We start from the raw sequence: 14,732 nt of genomic DNA, 5'->3' as shown, positions 1-14,732 counted from the left end.
TTCCAAACCCTCGCACCACGACCTGAGCTAAAATCCACAGACACTCGGCTATTTGCCTACGGCAGTCGGAAACCTCTACCAGTCATCGGGAGGTTCCGCACCACTCTTGAGCATGGCGAACAGAAGTTGTGGTCGAAGATCTATGTTGTCAAGGCGGGAATTGAAAGCCTGCTGAGCGGAGATGCGGCTGAAGACCTGGGCGTGGTCAAATTCATATGCCACATTGACGACACATCCGAGGTCGAGAACTTCCTCAGGCAACAACCCAAGCTACAGAGGGGGATAGGCTGTCTCAAAAGAAAGACCATCAAACTGCATATTGATCAATCAGTGCAACCACGCGCGGTAAGAAACCGAAGGACACCCTTCCACATGAGGGAACAAGTTGAGAAGGAGTTAAGGTCACTCGAAGCCGCTGGTATTATTGAAGAAGTCACGGGACCAACACCGTGGGTTTCCCCGATGGTAGTCACCCGGAAGCCCAAACAACCAGGAAAAGTTCGGATCTGCATTGACATGCGCCTGCCCAATGCAGCCATAAAAAGAGAGCGACACATAACACCCACAATTAATGAAATCATCACTGACCTCACTGGATCGTGTGTGTTCTCAAAGGTAGACCTAAAGGCGGGGTACCACCAGCTGAAGCTACACAGAGAGTCGCGCTATATCACCACGTTCTCAACCCACCTAGGTCTGAGGAGGTACAAGCGCCTGAGTTTCGGCATATCATCGGCCGCGGAGGTCTTTCAACAGACCATCCAGGAGGTCATCAGAGGCATACCAGGGGTATTGAACGTGAGCGATGACATCCTAATACATGCACCGGACTCCAAGGAACACATCGTGAGACTCAAGGCACTACTGGGCAAGCTGGAAAGCGCCGGACTCACAATCCATCGAGAGAAGTGCGAATTCCTAAAACCAGAAATAACTTTTTTTGGATACAGGTTCGACCGCACCGGCATATCACCTGATCCCCAGAAAGTGGCGGACATACAAGCTGCCAGCCCCCCCACGACTCCCACCGAGGTGCGCAGTTTCCTGGGAATGGCCACCTACTGTGGCAGATTCATTCGGAACTTAGCAACCCTATCCGAACCGCTGCGGGAGCTAACAAAGGCCAGCACCAAGTGGGACTGGGGGCCCGAATGCCAGGAAGCATTTGAGAGCATAAAAGACTCCCTGTCAACTGATACCAAGATGGCCTACTATGACACGGACCTCCCGACAGAACTATTTGTGGATGCCAGCCCAGTCGGACTTGGAGCAATCCTGATGCAGGTCACGAAAGAGGGCACAAAAAGGTCGATTGCATATGCATCCAGGGCGCTCACAGCAACCGAACAAAGGTACTCCCATATAGAAAAGGAGGCAATCGCCGTTTTATGGGGGTGTCGACACTTCCACATGTACCTATATGGGTGCAAGTTCACGGCGATCACCGACCACAAGCCCCTACTACCAATCTTCATTGGGTCATCGGCACACCCACCAGCCAGAATCACCAAGTGGCTGCTACACCTCCAGCAATATGATTTCGAACTTGTCTACCAACCGGGCAGCGGCAACCCCGCGGACTTCCTGTCAAGACACCCACGACCAGCCACCCAGCAGGAAGTGTTAGTCGCCGAAGAAACGGAGGAGCACATTTGTCAAGTGGTCCACACCATGAGGCCCAAAGCGATAAACATTGAGGACATTGCAACAGAAACCCAGAATGACCCCTGTTGCGACCTGGTAAAAGACGCCATTATGTCAGGCAACTGGAAAGACTTTATGTCGCACACACGCAACAGAACCGAGGGGGCCAAGGAGTTCCTAGCGGGCATGTTCACGGTTCGACAAGACCTCTCAATCACTGAGGGAGGGCTCCTGCTAAGGGGTGACCGCATCATCATACCCCCAAGGCTGCAAGACAGGATAGTTGCCTTAGCACATGAAGGACACCAAGGGCTGGCAAGAACAAAGGCACGGGTCAGACACCGGGTATGGTTCCCTCACATCGACGATCGTGTTGAGGACCTAGTGAACACATGTCTACCCTGCCAAATAACGAGTGGACCACCAGACCCAGAACCGATCCTATCGGCCGAGCGTGGCCGGGCACGATGGGAAGCAATCAGCATTGACTTTTGCAAAATCAGAGAGGGTCTACATCTACTGGTGGCAATCGATGATCACTCACGCTATCCAGAGGTCAAGATACTGGAGTCCACCGCCGCGGAAGTGGTCATCCCGGTGATAGAAAAGATGTTTGCCACCCATGGGCTGCCCACGACCATTAAGAGCGACAATGGACCCCCATTCACAGGGGAGGAATTTAGGTCATACATACAAGAACTGGGCATCAAATACCACCACATCATGCCAAGGTGGCCGCAGGCTAATGGGGACGTCGAGCGATTCATGAGGACCATCAACAAGGTACTCCGAGTATCAAAAGCAAACGCCAGCCCGTGGAGGATCGACCTATTCCGGTTCCTAAGGAACTATCGGGTCACCCCCCACAGCACCACGGGCATACCACCGGCGGACCTTATGTTCGGTACTATCATCAACTCGTTGATTCCCCATCATCCAAGCAGAACCCCTGACGACATCGACCATGCACGCGTGGAAGCGAGGAGAACACGGGCCAATGCTCACATGAGCGCCAAGAGAAGAGCAAGGCCCTCAAACCACAGAGTGGGCGACCAAGTCATCATGTTGCGAAATCCCACGAAATCCAAGTTAGACATCAGGTATGAGGAACTGCCATGGACCATCAGCAACCGGCGTGGGACCATGATAACCGTCACACGGGGAGGTCGGGAAGTAACAAGGAATGCCTCCTGGTTCAAGCCCATGCCCCAGCACCTCTGGACGGATTGCGAGGGGCCTCACGACGACAACGAGCAACAAAGCAGCGACATGCCGGCACAAGACCCCGAGGAGGAACCCGCGGAGGATCGCAGCTGGCAACCACCGAGACTGCCCAGCGGTGAGGACACATGCAGCGAAGGTGAGCAGACTTACGAACCGAGCGGGGACAGCCCCCAAGCGAAGCGGTACAGTCTGAGAGAGACCACGAGACCGCCTGCGAGGCTGAATGACTATGTATGCTAAGCCAACAGCAGTGGCAGGAGTTCATAGTTGAGCATGTTGTTTATGTTTGTTTTGTTAGGCTATTTTGAAATAAAGGAGGGATGTTATATCCGCCCTACGTCCCGCAACGCGGTGACGTAGGGCAGCTTAATAAAAGCCCCGCCCCCTGGAGAGGGAGGCAGTTCCGGGCGAATGCATGCCAGCGTGTGTGTGTGATCATTTCAGCGCTCCTGCCTTGGCCGCGTTCCAGGCCACGCGGCCTCCTAGACCGGAGCCAGCTCCTCGTGCTGGGCCTCCGGAAAGCCAGCATCTAACAGGCTTGTTGAATCTGACTCAACCTCTGAGTCTCCCTGGGACCCCTCCAAGAAAGGGGGGGCTCACATAACTGATCGCGATTTAGATGAAACTTGCGTTGGGAGAATTTTAGGAAAGCAATAAGGATTTAGAAAGGTTTCACAAAGGAATACGGGTCAGAAAAAGGATCCTGACATGGTCCTTGTGGTGCAAATGGAAATACATGCGCTTCATTCCGTGTCACACACTTCAAGATAGCGCTGGACGTCTCCAAAAGAGCACAGCAATCGCAGTGGTCCAGCCTTTTCCAACATAGCACCCACCACCAACGTGATCGAGAGCGCACGCCGCTCTGAGTTCTCCTTGAAAGGCAGTAGAGACAGTAAGGCCAGCGTGTCGCTTCTTTGGGAGGCCCAGACGCTGTAGGTTTCTTGTTCTCCTCGTTAATCCTTTCTCCTTGTTCTGCTGTCCCGCTTTGACCTGGACTCCATTCTCCCCGTCCTTCTTTCGTACCTAATTTGCCAGCTCCTCTGGTTCCTGCTCTTTTCCTTCCTCTACCTGGGCGCTCCTCTGGTGCTCAGTCTCTTCATTCTCTCCTGAGGGCTTCTCTCGTGCCTTCCTCCTGTGTTCATCTGGAAGCCACAGAGCTTTGGGCTGTCACTCCTGCATCTCCAAGAGAAAGAAGGGTTTTGTTCCCACAAAGGGTTTCCCTTGGGCTACACGGCCGCCTGTTACTTTCAGGAACTGGGTATTCTTTGGGATTCTCTCGCAGGCATCTTAACAAGCATCAAAGCTGCTATTTCAGGTTAGTGCTCGAGTCATTCATGATAATACATGTTTGTTAAAAAATAAAAAAATGGGGGTCTCGGTTGGGATCCCTATAAAATGCACTTCGGTGTCAGTGCCCAGTTAATAAGGTAAACACTCAGGCTGTAGCCCATCTCCTGGTAGCAGCAATTTTATTTTACAGGTGCAGCGCCCCTCCCTATCCAGCTTGCTTGGCAGGTGGGGGTTGTGGTTCCCATGGGGACTGCCCCTGCTCTGGGGAAGGGAAGTGTGCAACCCTTGCCTGGAGCAAGCCAGACATCAGGGGCTACACCGGGCCAGGGGTTGCCAACATGCCAACCTCCTCTTACACTAAGGGTGGGCAGGGTATCAGGCAAGTCTAAACATATGTTTAAAGCCACGTTTGGGATAGATACCTTTGATTGTTATTGTGCTCTTGACGTGATACTCCCTGCCTTAGACATGGTGCGGGTTTCCACTGACTTGAAGATCCAGCTATCGAGATGAACCTATATGAGAGTAGCTCCGAAGTGGCGGATGGCAGCAAATCATGACATTTATGCGTGGCCCAGAAGGATAGACAGGGTTTACTGCAGTTTTGTAATGGTACTCCTTATCAACCACCCCCCTGACTTTCCGGTCCATCTGGGAGAGCCCATAGCAACATTCATTGACGAGATGATCATTATCCCTGCGGTTGAGGATCCAGGTGGTGAGGTGAGGTGAGGTGAGGTGTTAATCCAGACCCAGAGCAGATGAAAGGAACTTTGACTACACCCATGCTCCAAAGTCCCCTTCAGCAGAACTAAACTCAGATACAGACCTCTCCATCCGTCTGGAATTTTCTGACGACCAATGTACTGACTCGTCACTATGGAGCACGTTCAGACAGGAGATTCCCTAGATGAGGGGGCAGAGAGGCAAGGTCACTTTTTTGCAGAAAGGAAGGATTTTCTCAATAGGAGAGATAACAATGGGAATGGAATGGGATCACAAGTTACCAACTCTTCCTTCACAGCCTTTCCACTAGATAGCATTTGAATTGGTCCACTTGCATCCAACAGCAGGACACCAGGGGATGACTAAGACCTAAGAACATGTTTCCAATTGCTTCTTTTGGCCAGGGATCTTCCCACAGCCTAACCAATATTGTGAAGCCTGGCAGATGATTGACAAGGCCACTAGGACAGATATGGGGCAGTCCCCCTCAAATCTGTCCCAATTTTTTTTTTTATATCACAGTTTATTGGTTTTATAACATACAACCACTGGCCCTTTCCGGGCCAGATCTTAAAAACACCAGCAATAACATTAGATGGATTACGCACTCAAATAGATCACAAACAGTGTACAATATATTTTATAACAGGTTCTCTACTGCAATGTCCATATTCCCCCTCCCATGGTGTCATGGTATCAGAAGTTCAAAAGTTTAGGAGTTTACATCGTGTCTTCCCAGCGTTGCCAAATCTTGTCTGCTTTTTCGGGGCATCCCCTGGCTCTATATACCCTCTTTTCTATTGCAATGCAAATTTGTATGTCCGTAATCAACTGGCCCACCTGCGGCGACTCCGCTGCTCCCCACAGCCATGCTATGTTTCTTTTGATTATCGCTGTTGCAGTAATGAAGCAGAGCTTTTCGTATCTTGACATATATATCTCGCTGTCTACTCCCCGTAGCAACAGTTTGGGATCTCTGGGAATCATCTGGTTCAGGACCTTTGACAAGATGTTGCAGCATTGCTGCCAATAATGGCTAATTGCTGGGCATTCCCATAGTATGTGAAAGAAGGTTCCCTCTTCCCCCCGGCAGCGTAAACAGTTAGGTTCAGTTATTTTACCCCAGCAGTACAGGGCCACCCTAGGGTAGTAAATTCTGTGCAATATCTTCAGTTGTACTAGACGTAGCCTAGCTGATATGATGACTTCACCGGGGTACATTAGGATCTGGACCCAGTCCTCCGACATGATCTCCCCCACTTCAGTTTCCCATTTTGTCTTTAATAGTACCAGTTCTGGCGTGGCAAAGGAGGTGATAACACTATACATTACTATGGTTACTTTCGCCTGAATATGCTCTATAACTATGTTCCATTCCAATGGGGTACAATCTGACATGTCAGAGAGGGTAGGGAGATGCTGTTGTAGTGCGTGACGGAGCTGTGTGTAGTGGTACCTTTTTGTCTCCGGGAGGTTGAAGGTCGAAGTTAGATCATCAAAGGGTCTGATAGTTCCTTCTACTATAATGTCTCTTACTTTTTCTATGCCTTGGCCCTCATTACGACCCGGGCGGTAAGTGAATAACGATGCCGGTAAAGGATTACCGGCATCCCTTACCGCTCCGCTCGATAGGGAAAGGACAACCCGCTATTAGCGGCACGTACTTTACGGTGCCGCAAATAGCGACATGAGCGCGGACACGCGACCCCTCATGCCGGAAATAGCGCCATGGCGCAAACAGGGGAACATCACGACTCATGCGGACATGCAATTAACGCCCTAGTGAAGGCCGTAAAGTACCTTACCGCCATGGTACAAATACCGGCATCGCGGACCACCCGTAAACGGCCATGTGCAGTGTTCCCAACTGCCACAGGTGCACACAATCAGCACAGGTGGAGGCAATACAGACTGGGCAAGCACAAAAGGAGCACACCCCACCCCTTCCCACACCCAGTCACACTCCACAATGATTCCAATACTACTAGCAATGCTGGGGCTCGAGGACCTGATTGTAGTGGAAGTGCTACTACAACAACAACAAGCAGCACAGAGGAGACACAGGAGGAGAAGGAGGGCAAGGCAGGGCCAGCATGCTCCACCAGTTCAGCCAGTGGCACCACGCAGGCAGCCCCCAATCCCACGCATCAGAGCCAGTCCATTAAACCTAAACGCTGAGGAGATCCACACCCTGTACCGTCTGGACCGGGACACCATCACCACCATTGTGGACATGATACATGACGACATTGTCAGCCTGATTGAAACACGCACCGCCATCCCACCCCTACTGAAGGTAGTGTCTGTGCTCCACTTCCTGGCCAAAGGCACCTACCAGCACACAGTGGGGCAAATGCTTGGCATTTCACAACCATTATTCTCACGTACGCTGAACCAAGTGCTTGATGCCCTCCTCAAGCACACAGACGACCACATTTCCTTACCACGGTCTGCCCAGGAGATCTCAAACACCAAAGTAGGTTTCCATTCACTGGCCAGCATCCCTGGTTGCATTGGCGCCATCGACTGCACCCATGTGGAATTGGTGGTCCCACATGCCATGGAGCAAGCGTACCGCAACCGTAAACTATACCACTCAATCAACGTGCAAATGGTATGTGACTCGAACAGGATCATCACACATTGTTGTGCCCGATTCCCCGGATCAACTCATGATTCAATGGTCCTGCGGAACTCCATGATACCACGCTACATGGAGCGACATGCAGGGCAGAGATCCTGGCTTTCTCGGTGAGTCGCATGTTATGCCCATGGAAATGTGATGTGGGTAGGTGATTGAGGTATAGATGCATACTTCACCTGGCTGAGATGGGGGGGATGCATACTTCACCTGGCTGAGATGGGGGGGGGATGCATACTTCACCTGGCTGAGATGGGGGGAGAGATGCATACGTCACCTGGCTGAGATGGGGGGAGATGCATACTTCACCTGGCTGAGATGGGGGGAGAGATGCATACTTCACCTGGCTGGGATAGGGGGGGGAGAGATGCATACTTCACTTGGCTGAGATGGGTGGGTGAGATGCATACTTCACTTGGCTGAGATGGGGGGGGGGAGAGATGCATACTTCACCTGGCTGCGAGTGCCAGAGGGAATGGAGCATGCTCATACCCCAATGCAGCCCAGACTTGAGCTGACACCTGACCACATAATGCAAGATGTAAGCACCCCTACCATGTAAATGATGCAGTGTCACAACCATTCCACAGCCATCTGCATGTGCACTGTACCAAATCAGACCAAATCATCCTCAACACAATGCAGCTACAAGCAATGACTATAGCCAATACACAGCACCAAACACCATCAACTGAAAGGACAGTCCCCCATTACTGCGTACAAAGGAGTCACATGAGGGTCAAATACATCAATACACCACCACACTGACACAGAGGCCCAACGAAATTGCATGACACCATTTGTTGTGCGTAGTGAGATCATCATGTGGCTGACATCAATGGTGCCAGGATGAAAGCATACAAATTACTGGACATCTGCCAGATCACAGAAACAACAGCCGTGGACTAACACAGTGCATGAGCACGCACAAGGAACTGGACCCCCCTGCGCCCACTAGTTGATGGCATGCACACCAGTCCATAAGAGGAATACACACATAGCAGTCACATTGTGTGTCTCCATTCATGCATGGAAATGGGGTTGAATTGAAGAAGTAAATGCATGCCATGGTGTCACTTAATGAGGTCCCAAATGATGTGATGACTTACACATACATTGTTGCCCACATGCAGGTGATGCAGGCTATCCCTTGAAGAGGTGGCTCCTTACCCCAGTCCGGAACCCACAGAACAGGCACGAGGAGGACTATAATCGTGCCCATACACGAACCCGTGTGGTGATTGAGCAGACATTTGGCCTCTTGATGGCACGGTTTCGCTGCCTCAGCAGATCTGGTGGGGCACTCCTGTACCGACATGAGAAGGTGGCAAAGATCGTCATGGCATGTGTCATGCTACACAATATGTGCATCAGACAGAATGTGCCCCTGACACTGAACTGCAACCACCTGACAAAGAGGATGAGGAGGGTGGGGATGGAGCAGCATCTCAGGGAGGCAGCGATGCACAGGAGGGACGTGACATGTGTCAGACTCTGATCAACCAACGTTTCTAGCACACATGGCCGGGGGGTGTTACATGGAGATGGCCCTCGGGGCACTGGGTGTGTCTGGGACATGGACACTGTAGACTGTTAACCAATAAAGCACACGCACGCAATAAGCAATGTCCACACATGTGAATTATGAGTAACCAAAATGTGTATTGAAGAAGCATAACTAAGTGAACAAGCCCTCCACCCCACACACCCTCTCCCCCTCCCCCCTCAACTCCCCCACACACCCTCTCCCCTCAACTCCCCCACACACCCTCTCCCCCCTACCCCCTCAACTCCCCCACACCAGTGGTCCACATGGCACCAGTATGCAAGGCTGTGCCTACTGGCCTCCCCCTCTTCCAGCACCAGGTGCTCCCCTGTCCGATCGGCACATGTTCCTGCAAGACCTGCGCACGGGGCTGGTCCTGGTTGAACTAGCAGCTGAAGATGTTCTTGGTTGCTCGGATGACTGTGGTGGACGCATGTCCCAACATTGCTGCCACCATCTCAGATAGTACGTGCCGCACTGCGGCCAATTCGGCACATATGTCCTTTGAGGATGTCTCTATAGTTGACTTCAAGGATGCAGCACATTCCCTGATGTCGTCCCTTACACTCCCACATTCAGTTATGTGCTGCGTCAAGAGGCCAGTGAGCTCCTGTTGGCGCCTTTGAATGTCCTGGATCCCCTCTTGGGTGTTTGGGGCTGCGGTGGATCTTTGAGGAGGTCCCTAAATACTAGGCTCCTTGGGCACAGTTGGGGTGAGGCTGGGAGTTGCAGGCCATGAGTGATCCGGAGACAGGCCGTGCATGCTGGTGTTGGGCAGGCTGCATGAGGATGGGAGTGGGGAATGCAGGGGGCCAGTGGGGGGAGTTGCAACATGCAGCTGATCCCCTTCCTCATCATCTGAGGAAGGGGATCTGAGCTGTTTCGCCAACTGTGCTGCTTGCATCCAGTGCAGTCCCTTCTGCCGCTGACACTTGGGTGCTGGTGGCTGTTGTGGGCACCATAGTGGGGGACGTTGAGCACATTGGTGCTGTGGCCTGTGGTGTGGTCTTGACCTTCCGATGTCGTGCCGGTTGGCCTATGCCTCTTGAAGTGGAGGGCGGTGTTGTCCCTCCTCGGCCCTTGGCTTCTTGCGTGGTGTGCCATCTTCCTCCTTGCTGTCCACGTCACCACTGTCTGATTGCGTGCCTGTGGGGGGCCAATAGAGGGAGAGGGTTAATGATGGGTCTAGAGGCATAGGGCATACATTGGGGTGGCTGCATCCATATGGAATGGCAGATGATTGACATTGGGGGAGTGACATACTGGTTGCTTGGATTTTGGGTGTGTGATGCATAGAGGCATCTGGCCTTACACATATGGGGTGCATTCTGCATGTGGACAAGGTGAAGCTCCCCACTGCCTGTAGGCAGTCTTGTACTCATGTGTCTGGTGGACCCTGATCTACATCATTGCACTGTCAGTTCTGTTGGACATCATCGTGGTGGGATTAATATTGATTCATTTAGGACATCTACCTGCATCGGCCGATGACGGTGCTCCTCGCTCCATGTCCCCGACTCCGTGTATTGCCTCTGCCCCTATGGTGATGGCGCATATCTCCTCCCACGGTTGTAGTTTGATGGGGGAGTCCGCTCCTCCACCTGTCGCCATCCCCATGTTGCGATTTGCAGAAAGTATGCTGCGCACACGTAGATGCAGGTCATCCCAGCGTTTGCGGCATTCTTTTGGTGTGTGGGGTGTGGTGCCAACGGCGCTGACTTTCTGGCTGACCTCCGCCCAAATCTGCTTTTTCCGCTGCAGTGCTGGACGGGACATCTCATTCGAGAAGACCTCATTTGCATGCTCCTGCAGTGTCTCGGCTAGCATTGTCAGCTCCTCTCTGGAGAAGCGCTCCTTGCGCAGCCGATCTGCCGTTTTCTTCACACATTTTGGCATGGTTAAATGGAGAAAGTAGTGGTGGAGGTGTGTATGAGTTCTGGGGGTCAGATGGCTTCTAGTTGTGGTGGATGGCAATGGATTGTGTTTTTAAACATGGCCGCCGTGCTCTTTCCCGTTCCTGTGCGATGACGCACCTTCCGGTTCCGCTTATCAGCGGTCACCGCTAATAGCGGTGGTCGCTAATGCCGTATGCTTGGATGCCGGAGGTGCTATTTCCACTACTGACGGTGCCGGAAAGGGGGATTTTCAGAGGTTTTGCGGCATGGCGGTGAGGCTGCTTTTAGCGGTCCATTGCCAGCACGGACACGGTAATTGCGCCATGCCGGTAATGGCAGGTACTTAGCGCCCGGGTCGTAATGAGGGCCCTTGTCTCGGCCACACTGGCCATTTCGGCAGTTCAGTCACTTCAGGGAGATTCCTATTGTTCAACAACGGTTGTAGTGGAGTAACTTTGTCCCCCCAGCCTATAAAAGCATGTGACTCTGCCCAAATACAGGACTTCTGCAATATCATATCCCGAGGGGTTGATCTGGGTGTCGCCGCATATAACTCCATGGGAGGTGATGCTCTCACATGTGGTAGTGTGGTTTAGGCATGTAGTGCGTCATTTATCACCGCCATCTGGCTGGCCCAGTAGTATGTCTGTAGCCTTGGCAGACCAATGCCTCCTTCCCATATTGACCTTTGCAATATTTGAAGAGCTATTCTCAGATGTCCACCACCCCACAGGAGTTTCCTAAGTGCACAGTGTATTTCCTGGAACGTCTTCATCGGTATGTGCAGTAGGGCATTCTGTAGTATGTACAGGGTAGTGTTAACATTTTAAACAGTGCAGCCCGACCCAAGAGGGTCAGGGGCAGAGACATCCAGTGCTGTACATCCCTTGTAAATCGTTCTGTGATGGGTCGTAGATTATTGAGTATGTAGTCATTAAGATTTCTTGTGATCTGGACGCCCAAATATCGAAAGTGTTCAGGGGCAACTCTATATGGGCTAGGCTCAGGGGCTTCATCGCCTAGTTGGTTCAGTGCAAATAGTGTGGATTTGGACCAATTCACCTTCAGGCCACTAAAGGTTCCGTATTTTCTTAACAGGTGAGTTACCATGGGTCATGTCATTTTGGGGTCTCGCAGGTATATCAATAGGTCGCCTGCGTATAGTGAGACTCTGTCCTCCCGCTCTGACCCACCCGGGATGCCTTTCCACGTACATGTATCCCTCAGCAGCTGGGCCAATGACTCCATGGCCAGTGCAAAGAGGAGAGCTGATAGTGGGCAGCCTTGCCGCCTCCCTTTTCCCAGGGCAAAGGTTTGTGACGTCCAGCCATTTACTCTGACTTCAGCCAATGGTGCATTGTACAGCAGTTGGATCCAGGATAGAAATCACTCGCCAAATCCCTTCTTGCGCATGATCGCCCAGAGTGCCCCCCAGTGGATTGAGTCAAATGCCTTTTCAAAGTCTATTGCGAGTACTCCCAAAGGGATGTTCATGGGTTGGGCGCGTTCAATAGCTAGATGTAATCTTCGTATCTTCATTCTTATGGATCTACCGGGCATGAAGCCACATTGGTCTGGATGAATTAAGGATGTTACGACCTGTTGTAAGCGTGTTGCTAACAGTTTAGCCAGTATCTTTGCCTCACTGTTGATTAGAGATATTGGTCTGTATGAGCCACATTTATCTGGAGGTTTATCTGCTTTAGGTATTACAATTATTGTTGCCTTCCTTAAATCCGCTGGTAATCTCCCTTTGCTTAGGGCTTGTTGATAGATTTTGAGTAGGTGTGGGGCCAGCTCATTACCACCTATCTTTTTCCAAGCTTCTATGGGAAAGCAATTTGGTTCGGGTGGCTTTCCGGATTGGAGCTGCATCATAGCTGCTATTATCTCGTCTTCCGTGATTTCCATTTCTAAGCTAGCGACTTGTTCGACGTCTAGGGAGGGAAGGGTGATCCCTTCCAATATGGAGGCTTCGGGGGAGCTTCACGTGCCTTGTGTAGCCTTTTATAGTATTTCACAAACCCTTCTGCGATATCCGCGTCCGTTAGCCGCGGTTCTGCATTTTGGGGCGTGATTACTCTTACTTGATTGTGTCCCTCATCTCTACTCTCGAGCCACGCTAGCATCTTCCCCGCTTTGTCACCTGTTTCATAAATTCTGGCTCTCATTGCCCCATGTGCCTGTTTGGCGTTATCTAATGCAATGTTTTGTAGCTTTTTTTGGGCCAGGATCAAAGCTCTGTTTGTGTCGGGACAATCCTGGGCTAGGTGTGTCTCCTCTGCCTGTTTAACGTTTGCTTCTGCCTCCTTTAGTGATTCCAGATATGTTTTCCTTTGTGCTGCAGTCCAGGAGATGATCTCTCCTCGAATCACAGGTTTGTAGGCTTCCCATAGTGTAATAGGGCAGTCTGCCGGCCCTTCATTTAGCCCAGAATATGTTGTGCTGGCGTTTTGTAAACATTCTACTAGCTCCGGTGAGCCTAGCTGGTAGCTATTGAGTCTCCATACCGGTGGCAGGATTGGTTTATACGTCGTGACTGACATGAGTAGGGGGGAGTGATCTGAAATGCCTCTTGGGAGATACTCTGCCCTCGTCGCCATGTGTATTATTAGTGCTGGTACAAAGAAGTAGTCTAAGCGCGACAGTGATGCATGTACTCCAGAGTGATAGGAGTATTCCTTTTTCCCAGGATGCAGGCGCGCCACACATCTTTAATACCAAATGCTTCGACAAATGTAGTTAAGTTAGTTCGGCGATTAGGGTCCCTACTGCGTAGATGTGTGCGGTCTTGTATATTGTCCATTACATCATTGAAATCTCCCCCCAGGATTAAGATATCTGAAGTGTCATTAACCAGCAAGGGCGTGATGTCTTCTATTAGTGTTGCTTGCAGTGTGGGCGGGGAGTAGGCCGCCAACAGGGAAATTGTTTTGTTCCAGAGCGTACCTGTAACATACGTGAATCTGCCCCCGGTGTCCTGTATCGCTTTTGTAAGGGTAAAAGGAAGTCTTTAGTGTATTAGTATTATTACTCCTCTGGCTTCCATCGTGGAGCCTGCCTGTTTTGCTGCGCGATAATTGGAGCGTTTAAATAGCGCATTGGTTGTTCCTGCTAGGTGGGTTTCGGTTAGGAAAGCTAGGTCTGAACCGTGCCTATTTAGGAATTGTTGTACTAGTCGTCTCTTCAGACTGTTTCCTAGGCCATTCACATTCCAGGTAAGGAGCTTCAAAGCTCGGGTCTTAGTGTCTTTCGGGGTCATTTAAGCATTCATGATTGTGAATGACAGCATGGCCCTCCTGAGTGGGGGCACAGCTTTCATTCACCATGTGGCAAGGAACAATGATCTGTATGTGAATAACACCTGTTTCTCAGAGGTGTTGGTGCTCTATTGAGTTTCTCCATCTTTTAAACATCTACCCAACTCCACCCTCCCCATACTTCGCCCCCAACTGAAGCATCTGCCGCCCCATTATAACTCAAGCACAAATTAAACAAGAACTGATCACTCGCAGCAGTTCGTGAGTAGGTTCCCACCTCACTCCATTGCGAAGACACGGGATGACATTCCAGGGGAAGGGGGGACTTCCGCCCGGGCTGGCCGCTTGTGTATTTGTCTCTCTGTGGCTATTATAATCATGTGTATGACAATTCGTCAGTTTACAGCACCTTTCACCTCGCTCATCAGGGTATCGAAGATTGCTAATTGTTCATGCTTTGGGTGTCAATTCTCCTCCTCCTGCAGTTGTGGAACTTTTTCTGG

Source organism: Ambystoma mexicanum, chromosome 14 (genome assembly GCF_040938575.1).
Source record: "Ambystoma mexicanum isolate Mex_15411 chromosome 14, UKY_AmexF1_1, whole genome shotgun sequence".
Lineage (NCBI taxonomy): Eukaryota > Metazoa > Chordata > Amphibia > Caudata > Ambystomatidae > Ambystoma > Ambystoma mexicanum.
The sequence above is the reverse complement of the archived record's forward strand: the minus strand, read 5'-3'. Positions refer to the sequence as shown.